Source organism: Poecilia reticulata, chromosome 3 (assembly GCF_904066995.2).
Source record: "Poecilia reticulata chromosome 3, P_reticulata-male-v2, whole genome shotgun sequence".
In the NCBI taxonomy this organism is placed as follows: domain Eukaryota; kingdom Metazoa; phylum Chordata; class Actinopteri; order Cyprinodontiformes; family Poeciliidae; genus Poecilia; species Poecilia reticulata.
Genome location: NC_088832.1, coordinates 13,132,011 through 13,144,833, shown reverse-complemented (window position 1 = coordinate 13,144,833; position 12,823 = coordinate 13,132,011).

Here is a 12,823-nt window from a genome sequence, read left to right as displayed (position 1 = left end):
ATATGAGACAAATGATCAGGAGGACAGCGTTCTACTCTACGGTCTTTAAGTCTTGGCAAAACTAACATTTTCTTGCTTACTGCTAGGTGTAGAACTTAATGTTTTATGGTACTAAGGTTTAAGGAGAGCACATTAACCTCTATTTTGCTTTGTGTTTTTGTGCACAAGAGCATAAATCCCCATATAAATAAACTGCTTTTCCAGCAAGCCAGGCCCCTGCGCCCCCACAGTGATTTTCCATGTATAGGAGGCTTAACTGTGTAACTCTCCATCTATTGTGCTTTTTTTCAGATCTCTTTGCCACAAATTAAATTTGAATTGTTCCATACTGGGTCAAACATCTTGAGAGAATAAACACGACACACCATGAAATTAGACTTTTGTTGGAAAAGGCCGGGGTATACTTTGATACAAATTTCTTATTACAGAAGTGTTTGCACATGGATCTGTGATGTGGCTGACTGGTCTGCTGTAATACTGAGCAGACAAACATAACCCCCTCTCATCTCCCTGAACACTGCATGTTTGAAGCTGCAGAGACATCCACCCATAAAGGGACACGTTTGGAATATTATTTTTGGTTACCAGATGAAAATAAGAGGCGGTGAATTAAACTGGACACACAGTTCAGCTAATCTGCAACTAAGCCATGAAATTCTTAATATATTCTTGGAAAAATCTCATTGCAAAAGAAACCATTTGTCATATTTTGTCCCTAGCACGTTTAATGCAAGCCTGGTATCCAAATTCTGGACTCACATGCCCACTCCAAAGGCAATGGTTGTTTTTTATGAAGCTGTAATGAGCTTTTGTTTCACACATTCAGCACTGCTGTTATAACTATTGTGTTTGGCGCACACTTTAAATGTGGCTCTTTACAGCAGCAGGGGCAAGATGTGAAAGCCGAATTTGTGTGAGTGCCTTGGAAATAGATCGACTTGTGCATGCAAGTCCAGGTTTTTAAATAAAAATAAAATAGCGCATTTATTAACTGAAAGAGCACATGTCTCTGATCACAAAGCCATGCTCTTCTAGCATGGCAAGAAGTAAAACATGCTTCCTCCACCAATCTGCACGCTCTCATTGGAATGACCAATGGATTTTCAGCTCAAATCTGGTGGCGAGTGCTAGCAAGGGACTAACAGGAGTAGAAGAAAAGTGGGGGACATGAAGTGGATTCAAAGTCCAGATGGAGAGGAGGAGGCAGGTGAGAACGAAGAATAATAAGAAGACAATAAAAATGTTGTTGATTTTCCTTTGCTTTTTATTTATCTTCTTATTGTTCTCTGCGCAGAAAGGCAATGGCCAGGTTAGTCCAGAAGGAGCTAAACAAATTAAATGTCCACAATTAGTGATGTGAGCTCTCTTAATTAATGAATCTCCTGTTGTCATTATTACTTAATAAGTTCAGGGTTTTGGGTATGAATGTGATCCTACAGTCTTGCTACAAAAAAAAAGGTCAGAAGTAAGATAGCACAAAGACCTCAGGCATCATGCTAAATAATTACCTTAAGTTCAATCAAGTCAGTGTTATCGGAGCAGTAATCACAAAGCCCTTACCTTGTTCCATAGAACATCACAAAGGACAACTGAAAAGATGTGAAAGCAAGGCAGTCTAAAACTTTAACTTGGTTCCAATTGTTCAGTGAAGTGGAATGGACCAAAATTCCCCAAAAAGTATTGTGGAAAACTTGATATAACCATAACATTTCACCCAAGTCATAATGTTTATGTAAATATTGTGTTTAAACTGTAAATTACAGCAGCAAAATGTAAGCATTTTCTGCACAGGCATGTAGGTATGACAAAAAAACTCAAACACGTAAAGTTGCTCACTATAAGCCATCATCAAGACTTGTTTGCAGAATTTCTAGATGATATCAAGAGATTTGAGCAGGACTAAGATGTGCAGCTGCATAAACAAACAGCATTATGCGCCAATGCTGATGCTTTGCTTTCTGTGATAACACACGAGCTGCACCATGCACTCCGCAATTAATTACGCCTTCTCTGTCAGAATAAGGTTTCAGAACCACTGAAGAATTACATAAAGCACTGATAATGGGTTTTTGTGTTAATTTAAATGTTGGGCTTTCTCTGATGATGCACAATAGCAAAGTTCTGAAAAGCCACAAATGAAAAATTGAACACACAGTTTAATTTTGAATCTCCTATCCTGCTCAAAACCAGAATTCGCATCGACTTATTCAAACTTCTAGATATTTATAGATTCAGTGATCATCCCAAAGTCAAGCGAGCAGATCATGCTGTGATTTAGAATATCTTAATGTAAAATGTGTTCAGTCAGTCATGCATTCAAAGTTGGATATTGTTCCATTCAATCCAATCACGCTATCGTCTCAGAAGAAAAATTGGCTGCTAAGAAAAGGATACATAAATAGATAGTCTACCCCATAACTTGTTGAGAAAAACAAACGGGAAAACAGCAGTGGCTGGCTGTGTGAAGTGTGGTAAGGTCCAGTTTTGGGGGACATCCAATCGTATATTAAACAATAAAGGTTCTCTTGTGCTTAAAACTCTCACTTTGAAATATCTGTAATTCTGTGGGAGGGTGCTTGCAGAATCAAGTGTTTTCAGTAGTGTGGTAAAATATCTAACACTTATTTTGTTCATGCACTTTGTTCACAAAGAAGATTTACTGATTTATGGCCTTTTATCTTGCGCCATCTCTGATCACCATCACCTTTAATAATAGAGCAGCTAGAAGCTGGGTGACAGTAGTGCAGTAATGGTCCATCCATTTATTGTGGACTATTCTGGCATAAGAATGTGTGCGTGTGTGGGGGTGTGTATGCGTGTGTGTGCACTTGTATATACTGTATAGAGGACCACTTTCACAACATCTACCAACAAAGGAAGGTCATTTGTGGAAAGCGAGGACATTTTCTTGGTACTCAATGTTTTAGCAGCTCTACTGTGCTCTGCCAGTTAGATTTGTAGGTATGGTGAGAATTAAGTTTTGGTTTGTGTTAGGGTTAGGATTAAACTAGAGATGGCTAGGGTTAGGAAAAATGTCTAAGTTAGGCATAAATGCAGTTACTAAAATGAATGGAAGTTAAAGTCTCCAGTTTGTATAGAAGTACAAGTATGTGTGTGTGTGTGTGGGGGGGTGTTTTGTGTGCGCAGTGCATTGCCAAGTTGTATAGATCACAGTGCTAAGTTATAAAGTGTTAGCTGTGCTTCAACAAAGACTGCATTGATTCCTTGCCAGTAGTGTTTCAAAGAAATACATTTGAAGTAGCACCTTCAGTGTTTCCTATATTTCAAGGTAAAAACTCACTGTAGCCGCAGTTTCACCAGCTTTTTATTTGCTTAAAAAGACTAAATCTATGGTCTAATCTAATCTAGCAGTTAAAACCATCCATTTGTATTTCTACTCGGCTGTATTCCAAAACAAGTAATGCATAGTTTACCGCCTGACTAACAATTTGAACTGAAACTTGATGCAGAGGTTTAGTATATTTATTGCTTACAAATCAAAAGAAATTCAGGAAAATAATCTCAAGGTCATGACCAGAAGGCTTAAGAGAAAGTGGAGTAAATCTGCTTTTGAGGACTGGAGCTGCAGATCCTTGATATAAGGTATTCATGCAAAAGGCAAAGCTAGAGATAAAAGCTTGTGAAAGTGTGAGCTATTAATAGCATAATCTTACTCTTATTTATGAGCACATTGTTGATGCACTGGTGTTTCTTTTAACCAAAAATAAATTAATCTACATTCATTCAGAAAGGTTTCAAGGGACACCAAATTTGCATCAGTTCCTTTCTTGTTTTGATCAGAGCTATTTGTAATTTAATTAAACCTCCACTTGTAATTACATTTATTCAAGCTTAACTTTACACATCTGGGGTTTCAAGCACAATCAGCTTCCTCTCAGTATTAGAACTTATTATTTTAATTTTATACCACGTTTCCATCCAGATCGACTGAGATGACGGGTACATTCTGTGCTGCTGACAAAGGAGGAAGTGAAAATAGAAGTCTTGTGGCTTAGGTGTGAAACCAAGATATGACCGCAACATCTGTAGGCCTGTTAGGCACTAAAAGCTTAAACAACTTGTCGCTCTGATGTTTACCAAAGCACTGCGTACATAAACACACCTGGCACAAATCTCACTGAATTCTGATTATAGCGCACCCTCATTTCGCAGGGACTTATTTACCGCATCGCTTAACGTCGTGTTAACAGGCTGTCGGGGGTGGGGGGGATTGAACCTCCTTCCTCTTCGTACTTTTTAATAGCCCGCAATCTCCTCTGTCTCCCTGCTGTTGTCGCTTTTGTGTTGACCAATTTAGATAGCCTCCTTTCTCTTTTATTTCTTGTGCTCATTCTCTTTTGTCTCTCTCAAATCTGGCAGAAGGATGCCATCGATCTTCATGAGGTCTTGATACACATCGTTTCACCTCCTGCAGTACCTGCTTTATCAGGAGATTGGAGTAGGATGGATGACTGATCAGACTGATATAGCTTCTCTCGCATTTCACTGACACCCCCCCCCCGCCCCCCCACATCACCACCACAACTGCCTTTCTCTTTTCTCATTCTGTTTCATCGTTCTTTGCCTTTCCTCCTCTTACCTCCTAAAAGGTAATTGAAATTTGAACAGCTTAGCACAGTGTTTGGCTCATTGTTGATGCCATCATAACTTCAATTTAAGCTCGGCTTGGTGAAGGCACTTGCAGCAGGTAATTCAAAATCAAGCTTATCAAATTGTCTTATCACTTTTATAAGGTTTACATGACTGTCTAATTTAATGTATGCTTAAGATGTTAAATGGACAACTTTGTCGAAATTTATTTAACTCATCGAGAAGACTGAATAATATTACCAATAAAAGGATCAACTATATAATGTGATAAACCACCAAAAAAAGAGAAAATATATAAGCTACTGAGTGAAAAAAAACCCAAGTCCCATCATTTCCCTGTAATATCTCATCTGGAAACAGGTCAAGTTGATGCAGGAATTTATATGAGGATGATTGATTTCCTGAAATGACTAATTTCCTTTTGCTGGCAGTATCGGGGAGTTGATATTACAGACACTCTTCGGGAGAAGAAATGCAGAGGAAGGTCACAGGGAAAGTCTTCTAGTCATGAATCTCAAACAGGAGGTAACCTTGAGAGATAGTAAGGATGTATGTTGACAAACAGCCAACGTCCAGTGCAAAAGGCAGGCCAAGCCAACATAAACACAATGCTTTATCATGTGTGTGAATGATCTCATCTTCATGGTTAAATAAGTGTGAAATGGCTGACATGTCACAGCATACAACTAAATGTATTAATGTGTATGACTGCTCTGGCTGATGAACCTGTGTCAGATGATAAGAGATGGAATTACTAGGAATGGCATTTGAATCAACTTCACCGAGTTCCACTTCCAACTTAGAAAAGCAGGATGATTTGTTCATGAAAGCACTCACTGAGCAGGCTGTTGTTATCAGCGCAAGCAAAATGCATTGCTGTGGCTATGTACATGATACCGCATTTGGGAATGTGTAAAAATAGGACGCACATTTTCAGTGGGTCAAATAGATGTTTTGTAGCAGCTATAACCAAGTCATATACTCATGTAAACCCAATGACATTTTAAGGTCAGGCTCATGGAGAAACATCTAACTTCTGGACTCTTCTTTTTGAAGCAGCATATTTGTAAAATTTCATCTTCTGACTACATATGCAACACAATAATACAGAATTAGGCAGTGTCAATGGAAAGGAATGTTTTACTTATTGTTTGTTTACAAATAAATGCAAAATGCAGCAGTTTAGAAAACCATGTCTTTCACTTCCACTTGTCGGTCTGCCACACAAAATGACACAAAAGTTTGCGGATACAATGTGACAAAATGTGGAAAAGCTTAAGCATTGTCAATGCTCTTACAAGTAACTCTACACGTTTTAATTTATTGCCTTACATTTATTTTGCAGAACAGATTACAGCTCCTTAAAAGCTGCTTCGATCTTTTTCATTTGGTAATCGTTGCAGCAAGTTGTAAATGCCTTTTCCAAGAAGCATTGTGCCACACACTTCAGAAAAAGACAAAGTATTTAATTTACTTTGTTATTCATTTGTTTTTTTCACCTGTTGCCATACTTAGCAACACATTTGTCGAACCTTTCCCACCTTCAGCTTACAGTTTGCCTCACAGCACAGGTTTAAATTTAAGCCGGCGGTCGTTTTCTGTGGCATTTGCATTTTCTCACCATGCTGTGTTTCTTCAAGTGCTCCGCTTTTCACACTGAACATAAATGGAGCACTGATTATTGTAGGGAGGTGGATTCACAGGTGCAACTTCAGTGGGAGTGCCTACATCTGTGTGGGAACTTATTTAAAAAATATATATATTTTATATGTTTTGCAGAGAATCCTTTGTTAAAGTAACACAATAAGCCCTTTGACAATTTACAAAAACTACAGTCATATTCAAAAAAATTGAATGTGTATTCTAATAATCCTCATTTGTCAAATTAAAAGTGTCTTTTGGAAATACCAACCTCTAAGCAGGTAATAAACATTCCTTTCATCAAGCCCACATTCCTGTATTTAATGAAACATTGTAGATGTAATAATTCAATCTCACATTTAATGTTTTCCTGAGCTGTAAGCAAGAAATCATCATCATCAACAGAAATAAAAGCCTTGAAACATCAATCTGTGTGTAATTAATCTATATAATGTGTTTAACTTAGGGATGGGATTACTGAAATCAATAAACTTTTCAATAATATTCTAATTTATTGAATGGGCCTGTATCATGGCTTCTAAACATCTAAATAAAGATCACTTCTCCAAACCCATCCACTCTCACTCTTGGTGGAGAGCGGGAGCACTCCTTTTTTCAGAAATAGATTTGCTCCCCCATCCTCAATACCAACCTCCTCCTTCCACACAACTATGGAGTGCCTGAAGAAGCTTGAATATTACATTTCATCTTTTTTATTTTAATAATTAAACACCGAACTGCTGCTGCTGATTACTCTTTTCAGCCGCCTTATAAGGAAAAACAGCTGCATGTGAAAAGCAAATATTTTTCTTACTTTTAGATGTGATTCTGTGTAAGACATGGGCGAGATGCTCTTCGGTACTAAGCGTCCTTTTGAGCAGCTAGAGCTTACAGCAGCAACCGATTCATGAGCATTTTCAAAGGAGACAGAAAATTATTTGACTCTGTGTTTTGCAGACCAAAAGCTCAACACATCATTCCCTAAAACAGTGCTTTCAGTGGTGGTAGCCTCGGTAGCTCTGTGGACCCGGTGATGGTGGGGGTGGGAGGGTTTACAGTTTTTGATGGTGTTAAGTTTTCTAACAGAAATGAAGGCATGAATCTGACTGAATGCAAAAGATAGTCTGGTGAAAAAAAAGCTCACGTTTGTCCACGGACACTTTGAAAAACTGTCAAAAATAGCAACCCCACTGGAACGCCATGTTACTTCAGCATGAGTACTCTTCACCACCTTGAATCTAATAAACTACGTAAAGGTTGACACTAACTGCTGGCAAAAATATTGTGGCAAGGGGAATACTCTAGTTAAATTACCTGACATTAATTGTAGGCAGTTACAGCAGCAGGGCCTAGTAAAAATGCATGAACACAAGCAGAGACAGTGTGTTAAATTAGGGGGTTGCTAAATGAAGGATAAGGTCAGAAATGGGAAGCCAAACTGCTGGGAGCAGATAAAGGGTTGGTGGTGGAATAAAGGAGAGGTTGGGAAGCCAGGCCTTTGCAGGTGGCCCCATCACCACCCAAACGGCTTGGTAATAGCTGCCATTCATTATGGAATGTGAGGCTGCCTGGTTCAGGACCAAGTACCCCATCTATCCCTGTCAGCCTGTGCCATGTCAATGACAAAACCTTAATTACACCATTAATTAATAGAACGATTTTTTCCCAGCGAGTGCTGTGCGCCTGATGTTCGTTAAGCCTCCTTGTGCGCAACCGCTCATGCAACAATACCGTTTAGCTGACAGAAGAGCACAGAGGAAAAAAAAAAAACAAGTCAATGAAATGGCATTCTGAGGAAGGAAGGCTTTGAAAAGCACTGCAGAGTTTTATTGATTGACATGATAAGAAGAGAAATTGGTTGATCTTGTGTTAGATAAATCATCAGTTGAAGTAATTCACATCCTTTCACTGCCCTCCATTGTTTATTTGACTCGCAATCAGAGTGTCAAACAGCACCAGAGGACAAAGTGTCTCTAAAAGAGGAAAGCTGGCGCCCAAAACAACAGACATCAAAGGAAAACATGGAATACATGACTAATGTGCGATTATGGAATGACAGAAAATGTGTTGGTTGAAAAAAATAAAAAACAGCAAAGGTTATATGAAGGAGAAAATCAAGAGGCACTACAGAAAACCTCTTTACAGGGTCCAGCTCCCAAGCTAACAAGGTTCAAAATCATCTCTTGTAAGAGCTGCACAGACTCCAGCCTCTGCTTTCACCCGAACCATAACAAGTCCTTTTACATCCATGCTCATCAACAGCATGTATCTGCAACATCTGACGGCTGTTCACTGTAAGAGAGCATGCAGCTGAAACAAGAACTGAGCAATTTTGAAAAAAATTCTTGGTCTCCACTGAAGTCAAGAGATCATCTATTCATTGCTTTTTACTGTTTTCTTTCTTTCCTATAAACTTTGATAAAAACGCTGGTAAAACAACGGTGTCTCCACCTCAACCACTATCTTAATCAATCTTTTCGGTGCCATGATCAGAGCTGATTGAACAGATAATCACGTGCTATTAATCACCACAAACATTACACACCACATCATAAAAGATACATTATTAGGGTCAAAAAAACAATAATGATGAATGTGAGGCAACTCGGTGTGACTACATCGCTGTTAGTCTGTCTCACACAATCACTCCAGAACAAAGGAAAACATTTATAATGGATAATCTCTTCAAAATATTCAGAAAGACGTCTCATCATTAGTACTATTATCAAGAAAAAAAGGAAGCACTATCAAAGCTGTATCTGTGTCACTGAAGAAGAGAGAGCAAGGGAAAAGAAAAAAAAAGAAGAAGAAAAGGTTGAAATGCCTGAAACTGACAGTGGAGTGCAGAAATGCTGTGTACAGAGCTGTGACCGGTGTCAAGGCCTCATCAGCGCCAGGCCAAAAAGCTGAATAAAGCATCAAATCACCTGACAGTGGCAGAGAAAAACAGAAAATGGACATTACTCTAGAAGTCAGAGGAACAGAGCCAGCACAGTGAACTAAAAATCAATTTTAAGAGGCCTTGGTAAAAATGTAATTCACAGCAAAAAATGTTGATGACTTAGAAATAAGCCAGTCATATGTAAAATGTATAGTTTTTCTTAACGTGAACACATTAAAAAATAATGAAATCTATATTTCAAACAAAAATGACAGCCGTTCCTGAAAATACTTGTGCAGGAACGGTGGATTGCAGAGTCGCATTCCCCCTCTCTACACATATGCCGTACTATATACCAATACCCTCGGTGTGTACCATAAGGGAAAGTAAGGTTGGGATAAGCAAAGACAAGTACGGATAAGAACATAAGTGAATGTATGTCGGGCAACAAAAAAAGAACTCTTTGGAAGAGGACTAAGAAGAACTACAATTTCTCTGCATGACAAGTTCCACTGGCAGATTGTGGAAGTGGTTGATATCAAGAAATTCAAGAAGAGACTTCTAATCCCTGTAGAACAAGTCCCAACACTCAGCACAAGAGCAGCGGAGGCCGAGTTTCTACCACTGTAGACAGGACCCAAGATGCAGGCTCTGCAGAAAAGCCACAGATATGGTCCAGCACATAATGCCAGGGAGTAAAATCCAGACAGGCACAGCAGACGGGAACATCTGTTTCAAGTGTGAGCTGGAAATCTCACTGCCAAGGGTGGTGGAGAAATGACAAGGCTGAGATGCTGAGGGGCTTCCAGACTAAGACTGAAAAACAGGTGATGGCAAACCAAATTGAGATGGTTGTTGTCATCAAAATACAGAATAAAACAGCAAGGATAGCGCAGCAATCCCAAGGAACATCAACTTCAATAGGAATGGACTTGAGAAGCTTGAGGAATTCCAACTTTGGAAAGAGAAAAGGTGTGAAAAGTTGAAACGTGAGTTTGGCTCCACAAGAGCACAGGCACCAAGTCTTGAGATATTCAGAGATTGCTGTTCAGAGGAGTCAGGAGATTTATATATATATATATATATATATATATATATATATATATATATATATATATATGTAGATGTAGGATGTTGTAACATTTATAGACTCACTCATACAGACTGTTTTATAAAGTTATATATTTTCTTTTTTTGCAACACTGGAGACTGAATCATGCCACGTTTTAAATACTGTATGTGCTCTGAATCAAACTCAATCATATTACATTTCTAAAATGTTAATGTGGAAACTCCTGTTTTTTAAACATGCACAACTTTCTATCTTTGTGAGGCAGAATTTATTTGGCACCAAGCACAAGTTCATCTGCACAAAGAATTGTAAACTAGTCCTGGAAAATTGCCATAATATGCTTCCACTATGACTCACCTTTTATCTCAAACAATAAATACCGGTAATTGTAAAATGTTTCCAACGTTTTAAAAATTCTTATTTTAGAATGGGTCAGGGGGGAAGAAAACAGCCTAAAAAAGGAAAAAAAGTGCAAAAATGTCTTAATTACTAGGAGAATACTGTAGACATTTTATAAACCTTTGAGGTTTTTTTAGATTAGACATTCTGAAAGTTATGCCACGTGTGTAATTGGAAAAACAGATCACTCTCAAAACCATGCAGAAATAAGACAAATTACCAAGGTTATGAAAGTGAAAAAATGAAACAAATTTTCGTGCTAGATGAGAGGTTTTAGCAGCTTTTCAGCTCCAGCCCTGGCCTGCCAGTTTGGCTCCTGGTCGCTTTAATCACTGTTTTAAATTGAGCAGAATGTGGTTTGGAATCATCTTGTTTGGGGAAGAAAAAAAAAAAAAAAAAGCATAGCATCACCAAAAATCATTTTGGTTTTGTATTCACTGCTGAGGATTTCTGCTGGCTTCAGAGATGTGCACTTACGCAGGTTATGTGCACCGATTCTCCTGAAGTTTCATCAGTGTTGGTTTTTGAGTTGATTTTCTTCCGTGCAGAAAAACGGTGTTGATAATAATTCGAACTAGATTACATTTTTATTCTTCACCTTGATCAATCTTAATTAGCTAGGGCTCAGAGATTTACCAATATTTCTGGGTTTTTCCTCTTTCTTTTAACTGCATCAGTTTTATTTACTGATGCAGTGAGAAGCATTGCTACTGCTCATGCAGTGATTTACACAACAGAATCATGTCTACATTTAAGATAATGTGTCCTGGGACCCTATGAATGATATAAATTCAGCACTGGTTTGTGCCTCCTATACAGAAAGAAAGAGAAACCACTAAACAGATGATGAAATGCATTTCCTAAATCTGAAATTGTAGACTGAAACACATTAGACATAGTTGAGTCATTTCCCAAGTAGTCTTTTTTAACGTTACATGTCTTTGCCAGCTCGTTGTTTATTTGCACTAGTTATCTTAGATGACATTGCAAATAAGTATGTTTCATTATAAAAAAAAAAAAAAAATTATTGACTTTATTTGTAAACGGAGTTTAAGAATTGACACTTATAATTATCAGTAGATCAAATTTTAGGTTTGTTCTTGCTTTGTTCGTTGGAATGAACCTAATGTGTTTAAAAACATTGGGTGCAGAATCCTTTTTGATCACACTGGAAAATGGTCCTGGCATTTAAATATTTCTTTAATACTTAAAAGTTCTCTAATGTGTTTTTATTGCCCAGCAAAATCTGAGTTATTCTTGCTCTCATTATTCTGTTTACAACTTAAAAAAAAAACAAAAAAAAACAAAAAAACGAACAAGCACGTAATTTGTCATTTCATACAGATAAAATTATTTTACATATGATTCATATAGAATTTTTTATTTGTTGTTTGAAGTAGATTAACATCTTTTTTCTAGATCTGGTAGATCAAACAGCACTTGAGTAAGGAAAGGCATCAGTGAAATCTTTTGACAGCCAAGCAGCCGGGGAACTTGCCTTAGATATATCCGAGACAGATATTTGGTCAGCAATGCCTGTCTGCCAGCCTGCATCACCATATCCATTGTTAACTAGCTGCTGTATCACCTTCACTTCCATTACCTACTCAGGTCTTACCTTACTGATGCAACACAGATCCATGACAATCATTTTCTGTTGTAGAAACCGCAGCTACGTCACTTTAAGTGTAGCCTCACTGCTACAAATAATCTGATATCTTTCAAATAATCTCCAATACTAAAAAGCAGTGTTGTAGTTGTTTCGTGCTGGTCAGCTGTGAGGCATGGCTGGGGAACAGCTCTGCTGCCCAGGTGCCATCTTTTGGCTCGTCACATTCCTCACTCAGACGGCTCATTTAGCTGGGTGCTGTTCATCGCCGAGCGCCAACACTGAGTCTATGTAAAACTTTCTTTTTAAAAACCTCTATGTCCACTGGGAGCTTATTGTGAACTTTGTACTGTTTAATTTGTAAAGTGTATTTCTTTACACTGGTTGACTGGTTTCTTCTAAAGGAAAAAAGAATGCTCACATATGCAAAAAAAAAACAACTAGATAACCAACAACAATATAGCATTTTCGCTGGAAAGTAAGTCAAGTTTTATGTGCCAAGAAAACCTCTATCATTGTTTGATCTGCTCCAGTATTACATTGAGCAAACAGGATAATCACACCTCATTAGACATGTTATATATTAAAGGGGACAATGTAAATAAATCCT